Raw genomic sequence first — 13,877 nt, forward strand, 5'->3', positions numbered from 1 at the left:
CAGCCCATTCGGCCGCCGGGTGCCGCACCTCGTGGGGATCGCGGGAGTAATCCAAGTGTCCCGCGGAGGGATGCAGGCTGCGGTTGGACTCGCTGTGAGCACAGCTGGGGAGGCTACGTCTGTGGGCCGGTGGGGTGTCACGCTACCAGGCGTCGGGCCGGTAGACCCGAGGCACCAGAGCGGATGGAGGCTCAGAGCCCTCCAGACCCAGACTCCGCCGCGGGCCCAGTTGCCGTCCTTTCGGCCCGCGAGCCCCTCGACCTGCACCTGGCCGCCCCCACCGGCGCCCAGCCCCGGCGCCGCCACCTGTGTGCCGGTGTGTCCCTCCACAGCTCCCTCCGACAAAAGCCCCGCCCCACCACCACCCCGCCCCTCTGGCGTGTCACCGCGGCCGGGTGCGGGAGCGGGATCGAGGGCAGGGGCCGCTTCCCCGGGCCTGCCGGCCACCAGGGGCGGGGTCCTGAGCTCGGCGGGGGGTGTGGGGGCAAGGGTGGCCTTGCCGGGGCTGAGGGGCCGTGGCGACTCAATGGAGGCTCCCGGTGGCTTCGGGCCGGCTGCTGTCGGGCAGGAGGGCCGGCCGGGCTGCGGCCGGGCTGCGCCTAGCGCCGCGTGGGCGGGCAGGGCCGATGCCCAAGGGACCGCGGGCCCCGGGCCCTGAAGCCTCTGGGGCCACGTCCCTGTGAGCGACGTGCGGGATCTTGGGCGGGGCGCCAAGCGCCGAAGGGTTTGCTGGGTCAGGGCCGCCCTGGGCTGGGAGGTGGTCGCCAAACCCTCCGCCGCCGCCCGATACCCGAGACCTCCGTTCCCCCTGCCTGGGCGGGCGAGGGGGCCCTGCCGGGGCGGGCCGGCCGCCAGGCTGGCGTTAAGGCGCCAGCGCCAGCGAAACTGGGCCTCAAGAGGCAGCCGTCGGCCCCCGCCCCCGTCTACGGCCATACCACCCTGAACGCGCCCGATCTCGTCTGATCTCGGAAGCTAAGCAGGGTCGGGCCTGGTTAGTACTTGGATGGGAGACCGCCTGGGAATACCGGGTGCTGTAGGCTTTTTGCCTCCCGCTCCGCCCGCCTTCTCCTTTACTCGCCCGCGGCGGGGGGGCCGCCGGCTCCGCCCCCGCCGAGCCCCGCTGCAGGCAGTAGGCAAGGTGGTTTACCTGCCCGAGCAGGAAGCTTGGGCGATGGCAGAAGTGGGAAGAAACTCTTGAGCACAGGTTCTTGGGATCCACGGAGCAGCGCATGCACATGCGATGGGTGCCTACACAGCTGGCTTGCTTGTCTGTGGGGAAAGGCGAGATGGGTCAGGGCCTGGGTTCCTGAGGGGCTGAGAATCAAGGCAGGGATAGAAGAAAGGGGACAGGCCCACATCCCCTGAACCCACGCCGGCGCCCACTCACCTTTGTGGAAAATACGATTGAAAAGTGCCCTCAAGAATCTCTTCAGATGCCTCCAGAGTTGAGGGAAGAAGGGGAGGGGGGAGGCCGGGAGCAGGGTGAGCCCTGAAATCCAACCCTTGTCCGGTCACACCCCAGCAGCCCTCCCACCTCAGCCCCTTCAAGACCCCAGGGCTCCCCCAACCGCACTGCACAGATCCTGCCCTGACCATAGTCACCATGTTGATCCCCACGTTGAGCAAGATGAAGCTGACCGGGATCAGAAGAATTGAGTATCCTTGCTCCTGGCATTTCCTGGGGATGGGGCCAGTGAACGGCTCGGCTCGGTAGTAGTTTCGCTCACCCATGGCCGTTGGTCCCAGGACTGCCTGGGCCCTCTGCCCTCCAGTTTTAACTGGGAGCCAGACTGGGTCATAATGGGGCAGGTGGTGAGGTCACAGTGAGGGAGGGGGATGAAAAGGAGGGCCCAGAGTGGCATTCCCTGGTAACCAGGGTCAGGTAAGCTGAGCCTGGACAGTCAAACAGGGCCCGGTGGCCGGCATACATCCCCTCGAGCGGTCATTCATTCGCTCACCGCCCGCTGACTCACTTGTTCAAATGACACATTGCGTCTCTTGGCCCCTCTTGAGACTAGGAAGACCTTGGCCTCAGAGGCCTGCTGAAGGCCTGGCTGGAGTCCAGAGCCTCAGCCTTCTTCATGCCCTTCACTGGGCCTGGAGCTGGACCTGCCCAGATGTGGAACCTCCCAGTTTGGAAGCAACTTCTTGTATGAGGCTCTCTGTGGACAGGGACAGCTGAGACACAGAGGAGGTGCCCAGAGACCAGGGGTTTGGAGTCTGCAGCTGCAGATGTACTTAGTGCATGGTATAGGACCAGGAGGGGCCTGCTGGCACAACTGTGGCCACTAAACCAAAGGGACCCTCAGGCCAAGAAGGGGACACTGGCTTCTTATTGCAGGAAGCCAAGCGCAGGGACCCAGGCTGGCAGAAGGAGTGGCGCTTCCAAGCCACAGACCACCAATGTTTCCTGGACTCTGGCGCTCTTTATTCCTCTCTCCATGCCCTGCCGCCCCCTGCCCCTGCCCCCATTTGCTGCTGGTAAGTTCATTTTCCCAGTCTGGCTCCCGTGCAGAGAGGGCCTGGAGGCCGAGGTGGAAGGTAGCAGCGAGTTGGCCCACGCTTGGCCCTCCTGCGGTTGCCGCTTCAGCACCAGACTGTCATACACCTGGTAGTTGGCATTGCCTCCCGGGTTCCGGCTGAGTGGCATGAAGGTGGGCGGGGGTGGAGGGTGCTCGGTAGCCTGGACGTCGGGCAGGAGGTCAGAGGGGCGGAGGAGCAGCGCTGAGCTGGGAGCCGGGGCCCGCTGGTCCGAGGCCTCGGCCAGTACCGTGAGGGAGGCGGAGGTGGCCACAGGGCGCCGCAAGGGCAGGATCTCAGCCCATTCGGCCGCCGGGTGCCGCACCTCGTGGGGATCGCGGGAGTAATCCAAGTGTCCCGCGGAGGGATGCAGGCTGCGGTTGGACTCGCTGTGAGCACAGCTGGGGAGGCTACGTCTGTGGGCCGGTGGGGTGTCACGCTACCAGGCGTCGGGCCGGTAGACCCGAGGCACCAGAGCGGATGGAGGCTCAGAGCCCTCCAGACCCAGACTCCGCCGCGGGCCCAGTTGCCGTCCTTTCGGCCCGCGAGCCCCTCGACCTGCACCTGGCCGCCCCCACCGGCGCCCAGCCCCGGCGCCGCCACCTGTGTGCCGGTGTGTCCCTCCACAGCTCCCTCCGACAAAAGCCCCGCCCCACCACCACCCCGCCCCTCTGGCGTGTCACCGCGGTTGGGTGCGGGAGCGGGATCGAGGGCAGGGGCCGCTTCCCCGGGCCTGCCGGCCACCAGGGGCGGGGTCCTGAGCTCGGCGGGGGGTGTGGGGGCAAGGGTGGCCTTGCCGGGGCTGAGGGGCCGTGGCGACTCAATGGAGGCTCGCGGTGGCTTCGGGCCGGCTGCTGTCGGGCAGGAGGGCCGGCCCGGGCTGCGGCCGGGCTGCGCCTAGCGCCGCGTGGGCGGGCAGGGCCGATGCCCAAGGGACCGCGGGCCCCGGGCCCTGAAGCCTCCGGGGCCACGTCCCTGTGAGCGACGTGCGGGATCTTGGGCGGGGCGCCAAGCGCCGAAGGGTTTGCTGGGTCAGGGCCGCCCTGGGCTGGGAGGTGGTCGCCAAACCCTCCGCCGCCGCCCGATACCCAAGACCTCCGTTCCCCCTGCCTGGGCGGGCGAGGGGGCCCTGCCGGGGCGGGCCGGCCGCCAGGCTGGCGTTAAGGCGCCAGCGCCAGCGAAACTGGGCCTCAAGAGGCAGCCGTCGGCCCCCGCCCCCGTCTACGGCCATACCACCCTGAACGCGCCCGATCTCGTCTGATCTCGGAAGCTAAGCAGGGTCGGGCCTGGTTAGTACTTGGATGGGAGACCGCCTGGGAATACCGGGTGCTGTAGGCTTTTTGCCTCCCGCTCCGCCCGCCTTCTCCTTTACTCGCCCGCGGCGGGGGGGCCGCCGGCTCCGCCCCCGCCGAGCCCCGCTGCAGGCAGTAGGCAAGGTGGTTTACCTGCCCGAGCAGGAAGCTTGGGCGATGGCAGAAGTGGGAAGAAACTCTTGAGCACAGGTTCTTGGGATCCACGGAGCAGCGCATGCACATGCGATGGGTGCCTACACAGCTGGCTTGCTTGTCTGTGGGGAAAGGCGAGATGGGTCAGGGCCTGGGTTCCTGAGGGGCTGAGAATCAAGGCAGGGATAGAAGAAAGGGGACAGGCCCACATCCCCTGAACCCACGCCGGCGCCCACTCACCTTTGTGGAAAATACGATTGAAAAGTGCCCTCAAGAATCTCTTCAGATGCCTCCAGAGTTGAGGGAAGAAGGGGAGGGGGGAGGCCGGGAGCAGGGTGAGCCCTGAAATCCAACCCTTGTCCGGTCACACCCCAGCAGCCCTCCCACCTCAGCCCCTTCAAGACCCCAGGGCTCCCCCAACCGCGCTGCACAGATCCTGCCCTGACCATAGTCACCATGTTGATCCCCACGTTGAGCAAGATGAAGCTGACCGGGATCAGAAGAATTGAGTATCCTTGCTCCTGGCATTTCCTGGGGATGGGGCCAGTGAACGGCTCGGCTCGGTAGTAGTTTCGCTCACCCATGGCCGTTGGTCCCAGGACTGCCTGGGCCCTCTGCCCTCCAGTTTTAACTGGGAGCCAGACTGGGTCATAATGGGGCAGGTGGTGAGGTCACAGTGAGGGAGGGGGATGAAAAGGAGGGCCCAGAGTGGCATTCCCTGGTAACCAGGGTCAGGTAAGCTGAGCCTGGACAGTCAAACAGGGCCCGGTGGCCGGCATACATCCCCTCGAGCGGTCATTCATTCGCTCACTGCCCGCTGACTCACTTGTTCAAATGACACATTGCGTCTCTTGGCCCCTCTTGAGACTAGGAAGACCTTGGCCTCAGAGGCCTGCTGAAGGCCTGGCTGGAGTCCAGAGCCTCAGCCTTCTTCATGCCCTTCACTGGGCCTGGAGCTGGACCTGCCCAGATGTGGAACCTCCCAGTTTGGAAGCAACTTCTTGTATGAGGCTCTCTGTGGACAGGGACAGCTGAGACACAGAGGAGGTGCCCAGAGACCAGGGGTTTGGAGTCTGCAGCTGCAGATGTACTTAGTGCATGGTATAGGACCAGGAGGGGCCTGCTGGCACAACTGTGGCCACTAAACCAAAGGGTCCCTCAGGCCAAGAAGGGGACACTGGCTTCTTATTGCAGGAAGCCAAGCGCAGGGACCCAGGCTGGCAGAAGGAGTGGCGCTTCCAAGCCACAGACCACCAATGTTTCCTGGACTCTGGCGCTCTTTATTCCTCTCTCCATGCCCTGCCGCCCCCTGCCCCTGCCTCCATTTGCTGCTGGTAAGTTCATTTTCCCAGTCTGGCTCCCGTGCAGAGAGGGCCTGGAGGCCGAGGTGGAAGGTAGCAGCGAGTTGGCCCACGCTTGGCCCTCCTGCGGTTGCCGCTTCAGCACCAGACTGTCATACACCTGGTAGTTGGCATTGCCTCCCGGGTTCCGGCTGAGTGGCATGAAGGTGGGCGGGGGTGGAGGGTGCTCGGTAGCCTGGACGTCGGGCAGGAGGTCAGAGGGGCGGAGGAGCAGCGCTGAGCTGGGAGCCGGGGCCCGCTGGTCCGAGGCCTCGGCCAGTACCGTGAGGGAGGCGGAGGTGGCCACAGGGCGCCGCAAGGGCAGGATCTCAGCCCATTCGGCCGCCGGGTGCCGCACCTCGTGGGGATCGCGGGAGTAATCCAAGTGTCCCGCGGAGGGATGCAGGCTGCGGTTGGACTCGCTGTGAGCACAGCTGGGGAGGCTACGTCTGTGGGCCGGTGGGGTGTCACGCTACCAGGCGTCGGGCCGGTAGACCCGAGGCACCAGAGCGGATGGAGGCTCAGAGCCCTCCAGACCCAGACTCCGCCGCGGGCCCAGTTGCCGTCCTTTCGGCCCGCGAGCCCCTCGACCTGCACCTGGCCGCCCCCACCGGCGCCCAGCCCCGGCGCCGCCACCTGTGTGCCGGTGTGTCCCTCCACAGCTCCCTCCGACAAAAGCCCCGCCCCACCACCACCCCGCCCCTCTGGCGTGTCACCGCGGCCGGGTGCGGGAGCGGGATCGAGGGCAGGGGCCGCTTCCCCGGGCCTGCCGGCCACCAGGGGCGGGGTCCTGAGCTCGGCGGGGGGTGTGGGGGCAAGGGTGGCCTTGCCGGGGCTGAGGGGCCGTGGCGACTCAATGGAGGCTCCCGGTGGCTTCGGGCCGGCTGCTGTCGGGCAGGAGGGCCGGCCGGGCTGCGGCCGGGCTGCGCCTAGCGCCGCGTGGGCGGGCAGGGCCGATGCCCAAGGGACCGCGGGCCCCGGGCCCTGAAGCCTCCGGGGCCACGTCCCTGTGAGCGACGTGCGGGATCTTGGGCGGGGCGCCAAGCGCCGAAGGGTTTGCTGGGTCAGGGCCGCCCTGGGCTGGGAGGTGGTCGCCAAACCCTCCGCCGCCGCCCGATACCCGAGACCTCCGTTCCCCCTGCCTGGGCGGGCGAGGGGGCCCTGCCGGGGCGGGCCGGCCGCCAGGCTGGCGTTAAGGCGCCAGCGCCAGCGAAACTGGGCCTCAAGAGGCAGCCGTCGGCCCCCGCCCCCGTCTACGGCCATACCACCCTGAACGCGCCCGATCTCGTCTGATCTCGGAAGCTAAGCAGGGTCGGGCCTGGTTAGTACTTGGATGGGAGACCGCCTGGGAATACCGGGTGCTGTAGGCTTTTTGCCTCCCGCTCCGCCCGCCTTCTCCTTTACTCGCCCGCGGCGGGGGGGCCGCCGGCTCCGCCCCCGCCGAGCCCCGCTGCAGGCAGTAGGCAAGGTGGTTTACCTGCCCGAGCAGGAAGCTTGGGCGATGGCAGAAGTGGGAAGAAACTCTTGAGCACAGGTTCTTGGGATCCACGGAGCAGCGCATGCACATGCGATGGGTGCCTACACAGCTGGCTTGCTTGTCTGTGGGGAAAGGCGAGATGGGTCAGGGCCTGGGTTCCTGAGGGGCTGAGAATCAAGGCAGGGATAGAAGAAAGGGGACAGGCCCACATCCCCTGAACCCACGCCGGCGCCCACTCACCTTTGTGGAAAATACGATTGAAAAGTGCCCTCAAGAATCTCTTCAGATGCCTCCAGAGTTGAGGGAAGAAGGGGAGGGGGGAGGCCGGGAGCAGGGTGAGCCCTGAAATCCAACCCTTGTCCGGTCACACCCCAGCAGCCCTCCCACCTCAGCCCCTTCAAGACCCCAGGGCTCCCCCAACCGCGCTGCACAGATCCTGCCCTGACCATAGTCACCATGTTGATCCCCACGTTGAGCAAGATGAAGCTGACCGGGATCAGAAGAATTGAGTATCCTTGCTCCTGGCATTTCCTGGGGATGGGGCCAGTGAACGGCTCGGCTCGGTAGTAGTTTCGCTCACCCATGGCCGTTGGTCCCAGGACTGCCTGGGCCCTCTGCCCTCCAGTTTTAACTGGGAGCCAGACTGGGTCATAATGGGGCAGGTGGTGAGGTCACAGTGAGGGAGGGGGATGAAAAGGAGGGCCCAGAGTGGCATTCCCTGGTAACCAGGGTCAGGTAAGCTGAGCCTGGACAGTCAAACAGGGCCCGGTGGCCGGCATACATCCCCTCGAGCGGTCATTCATTCGCTCACCGCCCGCTGACTCACTTGTTCAAATGACACATTGCGTCTCTTGGCCCCTCTTGAGACTAGGAAGACCTTGGCCTCAGAGGCCTGCTGAAGGCCTGGCTGGAGTCCAGAGCCTCAGCCTTCTTCATGCCCTTCACTGGGCCTGGAGCTGGACCTGCCCAGATGTGGAACCTCCCAGTTTGGAAGCAACTTCTTGTATGAGGCTCTCTGTGGACAGGGACAGCTGAGACACAGAGGAGGTGCCCAGAGACCAGGGGTTTGGAGTCTGCAGCTGCAGATGTACTTAGTGCGTGGTATAGGACCAGGAGGGGCCTGCTGGCACAACTGTGGCCACTAAACCAAAGGGACCCTCAGGCCAAGAAGGGGACACTGGCTTCTTATTGCAGGAAGCCAAGCGCAGGGACCCAGGCTGGCAGAAGGAGTGGCACTTCCAAGCCACAGACCACCAATGTTTCCTGGACTCTGGCGCTCTTTATTCCTCTCTCCATGCCCTGCCGCCCCCTGCCCCTGCCCCCATTTGCTGCTGGTAAGTTCATTTTCCCAGTCTGGCTCCCGTGCAGAGAGGGCCTGGAGGCCGAGGTGGAAGGTAGCAGCGAGTTGGCCCACGCTTGGCCCTCCTGCGGTTGCCGCTTCAGCACCAGACTGTCATACACCTGGTAGTTGGCATTGCCTCCCGGGTTCCGGCTGAGTGGCATGAAGGTGGGCGGGGGTGGAGGGTGCTCGGTAGCCTGGACGTCGGGCAGGAGGTCAGAGGGGAGGAGGAGCAGCACTGAGCTGGGAGCCGGGGCCCGCTGGTCCGAGGCCTCGGCCAGTACCGTGAGGGAGGCGGAGGTGGCCACAGGGCGCCGCAAGGGCAGGATCTCAGCCCATTCGGCCGCCGGGTGCCGCACCTCGTGGGGATCGCGGGAGTAATCCAAGTGTCCCGCGGAGGGATTCAGGCTGCGGTTGGACTCGCTGTGAGCACAGCTGGGGAGGCTACGTCTGTGGGCCGGTGGGGTGTCCCGCTACCAGGCGTCGGGCCGGTAGACCCGAGGCACCAGAGCGGATGGAGGCTCAGAGCCCTCCAGACCCAGACTCCGCCGCGGGCCCAGTTGCCGTCCTTTCGGCCCGCGAGCCCCTCGACCTGCACCTGGCCGCCCCCACCGGCGCCCAGCCCCGGCGCCGCCACCTGTGTGCCGGTGTGTCCCTCCACAGCTCCCTCCGACAAAAGCCCCGCCCCACCACCACCCCGCCCCTCTGGCGTGTCACCGCGGTTGGGTGCGGGAGCGGGATCGAGGGCAGGGGCCGCTTCCCCGGGCCTGCCGGCCACCAGGGGCGGGGTCCTGAGCTCGGCGGGGGGTGTGGGGGCAAGGGTGGCCTTGCCGGGGCTGAGGGGCCGTGGCGACTCAATGGAGGCTCGCGGTGGCTTCGGGCCGGCTGCTGTCGGGCAGGAGGGCCGGCCCGGGCTGCGGCCGGGCTGCGCCTAGCGCCGCGTGGGCGGGCAGGGCCGATGCCCAAGGGACCGCGGGCCCCGGGCCCTGAAGCCTCCGGGGCCACGTCCCTGTGAGCGACGTGCGGGATCTTGGGCGGGGCGCCAAGCGCCGAAGGGTTTGCTGGGTCAGGGCCGCCCTCGGCTGGGAGGTGGTCGCCAAACCCTCCGCCGCCGCCCGATACCCGAGACCTCCGTTCCCCCTGCCTGGGCGGGCGAGGGGGCCCTGCCGGGGCGGGCCGGCCGCCAGGCTGGCGTTAAGGCGCCAGCGCCAGCGAAACTGGGCCTCAAGAGGCAGCCGTCGGCCCCCGCCCCCGTCTACGGCCATACCACCCTGAACGCGCCCGATCTCGTCTGATCTCGGAAGCTAAGCAGGGTCGGGCCTGGTTAGTACTTGGATGGGAGACCGCCTGGGAATACCGGGTGCTGTAGGCTTTTTGCCTCCCGCTCCGCCCGCCTTCTCCTTTACTCGCCCGCGGCGGGGGGGCCGCCGGCTCCGCCCCCGCCGAGCCCCGCTGCAGGCAGTAGGCAAGGTGGTTTACCTGCCCGAGCAGGAAGCTTGGGCGATGGCAGAAGTGGGAAGAAACTCTTGAGCACAGGTTCTTGGGATCCACGGAGCAGCGCATGCACATGCGATGGGTGCCTACACAGCTGGCTTGCTTGTCTGTGGGGAAAGGCGAGATGGGTCAGGGCCTGGGTTCCTGAGGGGCTGAGAATCAAGGCAGGGATAGAAGAAAGGGGACAGGCCCACATCCCCTGAACCCACGCCGGCGCCCACTCACCTTTGTGGAAAATACGATTGAAAAGTGCCCTCAAGAATCTCTTCAGATGCCTCCAGAGTTGAGGGAAGAAGGGGAGGGGGGAGGCCGGGAGCAGGGTGAGCCCTGAAATCCAACCCTTGTCCGGTCACACCCCAGCAGCCCTCCCACCTCAGCCCCTTCAAGACCCCAGGGCTCCCCCAACCGCGCTGCACAGATCCTGCCCTGACCATAGTCACCATGTTGATCCCCACGTTGAGCAAGATGAAGCTGACCGGGATCAGAAGAATTGAGTATCCTTGCTCCTGGCATTTCCTGGGGATGGGGCCAGTGAACGGCTCGGCTCGGTAGTAGTTTCGCTCACCCATGGCCGTTGGTCCCAGGACTGCCTGGGCCCTCTGCCCTCCAGTTTTAACTGGGAGCCAGACTGGGTCATAATGGGGCAGGTGGTGAGGTCACAGTGAGGGAGGGGGATGAAAAGGAGGGCCCAGAGTGGCATTCCCTGGTAACCAGGGTCAGGTAAGCTGAGCCTGGACAGTCAAACAGGGCCCGGTGGCCGGCATACATCCCCTCGAGCGGTCATTCATTCGCTCACCGCCCGCTGACTCACTTGTTCAAATGACACATTGCGTCTCTTGGCCCCTCTTGAGACTAGGAAGACCTTGGCCTCAGAGGCCTGCTGAAGGCCTGGCTGGAGTCCAGAGCCTCAGCCTTCTTCATGCCCTTCACTGGGCCTGGAGCTGGACCTGCCCAGATGTGGAACCTCCCAGTTTGGAAGCAACTTCTTGTATGAGGCTCTCTGTGGACAGGGACAGCTGAGACACAGAGGAGGTGCCCAGAGACCAGGGGTTTGGAGTCTGCAGCTGCAGATGTACTTAGTGCGTGGTATAGGACCAGGAGGGGCCTGCTGGCACAACTGTGGCCACTAAACCAAAGGGACCCTCAGGCCAAGAAGGGGACACTGGCTTCTTATTGCAGGAAGCCAAGCGCAGGGACCCAGGCTGGCAGAAGGAGTGGCACTTCCAAGCCACAGACCACCAATGTTTCCTGGACTCTGGCGCTCTTTATTCCTCTCTCCATGCCCTGCCGCCCCCTGCCCCTGCCCCCATTTGCTGCTGGTAAGTTCATTTTCCCAGTCTGGCTCCCGTGCAGAGAGGGCCTGGAGGCCGAGGTGGAAGGTAGCAGCGAGTTGGCCCACGCTTGGCCCTCCTGCGGTTGCCGCTTCAGCACCAGACTGTCATACACCTGGTAGTTGGCATTGCCTCCCGGGTTCCGGCTGAGTGGCATGAAGGTGGGCGGGGGTGGAGGGTGCTCGGTAGCCTGGACGTCGGGCAGGAGGTCAGAGGGGCGGAGGAGCAGCACTGAGCTGGGAGCCGGGGCCCGCTGGTCCGAGGCCTCGGCCAGTACCGTGAGGGAGGCGGAGGTGGCCACAGGGCGCCGCAAGGGCAGGATCTCAGCCCATTCGGCCGCCGGGTGCCGCACCTCGTGGGGATCGCGGGAGTAATCCAAGTGTCCCGCGGAGGGATGCAGGCTGCGGTTGGACTCGCTGTGAGCACAGCTGGGGAGGCTACGTCTGTGGGCCGGTGGGGTGTCACGCTACCAGGCATCGGGCCGGTAGACCCGAGGCACCAGAGCGGATGGAGGCTCAGAGCCCTCCAGACCCAGACTCCGCCGCGGGCCCAGTTGCCGTCCTTTCGGCCCGCGAGCCCCTCGACCTGCACCTGGCCGCCCCCACCGGCGCCCAGCCCCGGCGCCGCCACCTGTGTGCCGGTGTGTCCCTCCACAGCTCCCTCCGACAAAAGCCCCGCCCCACCACCACCCCGCCCCTCTGGCGTGTCACCGCGGTTGGGTGCGGGAGCGGGATCGAGGGCAGGGGCCGCTTCCCCGGGCCTGCCGGCCACCAGGGGCGGGGTCCTGAGCTCGGCGGGGGGTGTGGGGGCAAGGGTGGCCTTGCCGGGGCTGAGGGGCCGTGGCGACTCAATGGAGGCTCGCGGTGGCTTCGGGCCGGCTGCTGTCGGGCAGGAGGGCTGGCCCGGGCTGCGGCCGGGCTGCGCCTAGCGCCGCGTGGGCGGGCAGGGCCGATGCCCAAGGGACCGCGGGCCCCGGGCCCTGAAGCCTCCGGGGCCACGTCCCTGTGAGCGACGTGCGGGATCTTGGGCGGGGCGCCAAGCGCCGAAGGGTTTGCTGGGTCAGGGCCGCCCTGGGCTGGGAGGTGGTCGCCAAACCCTCCGCCGCCGCCCGATACCCGAGACCTCCGTTCCCCCTGCCTGGGCGGGCGAGGGGGCCCTGCCGGGGCGGGCCGGCCGCCAGGCTGGCGTTAAGGCGCCAGCGCCAGCGAAACTGGGCCTCAAGAGGCCGCCCGCGGCCCCCCGCCCCCGTCTACGGCCATACCACCCTGAACGCGCCCGATCTCGTCTGATCTCGGAAGCTAAGCAGGGTCGGGCCTGGTTAGTACTTGGATGGGAGACCGCCTGGGAATACCGGGTGCTGTAGGCTTTTTGCCTCCCGCTCCGCCCGCCTTCTCCTTTACTCGCCCGCGGCGGGGGGGCCGCCGGCTCCGCCCCCGCCGAGCTCCGCTGCAGGCAGTAGGCAAGGTGGTTTACCTGCCCGAGCAGGAAGCTTGGGCGATGGCAGAAGTGGGAAGAAACTCTTGAGCACAGGTTCTTGGGATCCACGGAGCAGTGCATGCACATGCGATGGGTGCCTACACAGCTGGCTTGCTTGTCTGTGGGGAAAGGCGAGATGGGTCAGGGCCTGGGTTCCTGAGGGGCTGAGAATCAAGGCAGGGATAGAAGAAAGGGGACAGGCCCACATCCCCTGAACCCACGCCGGCGCCCACTCACCTTTGTGGAAAATACGATTGAAAAGTGCCCTCAAGAATCTCTTCAGATGCCTCCAGAGTTGAGGGAAGAAGGGGAGGGGGGAGGCCGGGAGCAGGGTGAGCCCTGAAATCCAACCCTTGTCCGGTCACACCCCAGCAGCCCTCCCACCTCAGCCCCTTCAAGACCCCAGGGCTCCCCCAACCGCGCTGCACAGATCCTGCCCTGACCATAGTCACCATGTTGATCCCCACGTTGAGCAAGATGAAGCTGACCGGGATCAGAAGAATTGAGTATCCTTGCTCCTGGCATTTCCTGGGGATGGGGCCAGTGAACGGCTCGGCTCGGTAGTAGTTTCGCTCACCCATGGCCGTTGGTCCCAGGACTGCCTGGGCCCTCTGCCCTCCAGTTTTAACTGGGAGCCAGACTGGGTCATAATGGGGCAGGTGGTGAGGTCACAGTGAGGGAGGGGGATGAAAAGGAGGGCCCAGAGTGGCATTCCCTGGTAACCAGGGTCAGGTAAGCTGAGCCTGGACAGTCAAACAGGGCCCGGTGGCCGGCATACATCCCCTCGAGCGGTCATTCATTCGCTCACCGCCCGCTGACTCACTTGTTCAAATGACACATTGCGTCTCTTGGCCCCTCTTGAGACTAGGAAGACCTTGGCCTCAGAGGCCTGCTGAAGGCCTGGCTGGAGTCCAGAGCCTCAGCCTTCTTCATGCCCTTCACTGGGCCTGGAGCTGGACCTGCCCAGATGTGGAACCTCCCAGTTTGGAAGCAACTTCTTGTATGAGGCTCTCTGTGGACAGGGACAGCTGAGACACAGAGGAGGTGCCCAGAGACCAGGGGTTTGGAGTCTGCAGCTGCAGATGTACTTAGTGCGTGGTATAGGACCAGGAGGGGCCTGCTGGCACAACTGTGGCCACTAAACCAAAGGGACCCTCAGGCCAAGAAGGGGACACTGGCTTCTTATTGCAGGAAGCCAAGCGCAGGGACCCAGGCTGGCAGAAGGAGTGGCACTTCCAAGCCACAGACCACCAATGTTTCCTGGACTCTGGCGCTCTTTATTCCTCTCTCCATGCCCTGCCGCCCCCTGCCCCTGCCCCCATTTGCTGCTGGTAAGTTCATTTTCCCAGTCTGGCTCCCGTGCAGAGAGGGCCTGGAGGCCGAGGTGGAAGGTAGCAGCGAGTTGGCCCACGCTTGGCCCTCCTGCGGTTGCCGCTTCAGCACCAGACTGTCATA

General features: G+C 66.1%; 5 non-coding genes across 5 annotated transcripts; all 5 read left to right on the forward strand.

The window, feature by feature from the left end:
- Nucleotides 1–921: 921 nt before the first annotated feature.
- On the forward strand, nucleotides 922–1,040 carry LOC137213314 (5S ribosomal RNA). Its single transcript, XR_010937954.1, has one exon. It is a non-coding gene; the product is annotated as a 5S ribosomal RNA (ribosomal RNA).
- Nucleotides 1,041–3,739: 2,699 nt separating this feature from the next.
- LOC137213315 (5S ribosomal RNA) lies at nucleotides 3,740–3,858 on the forward strand. Its single transcript, XR_010937955.1, has one exon. It is a non-coding gene; the product is annotated as a 5S ribosomal RNA (ribosomal RNA).
- Nucleotides 3,859–6,556: 2,698 nt separating this feature from the next.
- Nucleotides 6,557–6,675, forward strand: LOC137213316 (5S ribosomal RNA). The gene has a single exon (XR_010937956.1). It is a non-coding gene; the product is annotated as a 5S ribosomal RNA (ribosomal RNA).
- Nucleotides 6,676–9,374: 2,699 nt separating this feature from the next.
- Nucleotides 9,375–9,493, forward strand: LOC137213317 (5S ribosomal RNA). The gene has a single exon (XR_010937957.1). It is a non-coding gene; the product is annotated as a 5S ribosomal RNA (ribosomal RNA).
- A 2,700-nt stretch (nucleotides 9,494–12,193) lies between these two features.
- On the forward strand, nucleotides 12,194–12,312 carry LOC137213318 (5S ribosomal RNA). The gene has a single exon (XR_010937958.1). It is a non-coding gene; the product is annotated as a 5S ribosomal RNA (ribosomal RNA).
- The last annotated feature ends 1,565 nt before the right edge of the window (nucleotides 12,313–13,877 follow it).

The sequence above is a fragment of the Pseudorca crassidens genome, chromosome 19, assembly GCF_039906515.1.
Source record: "Pseudorca crassidens isolate mPseCra1 chromosome 19, mPseCra1.hap1, whole genome shotgun sequence".
NCBI classification, from domain to species: Eukaryota; Metazoa; Chordata; class Mammalia; order Artiodactyla; family Delphinidae; genus Pseudorca; species Pseudorca crassidens.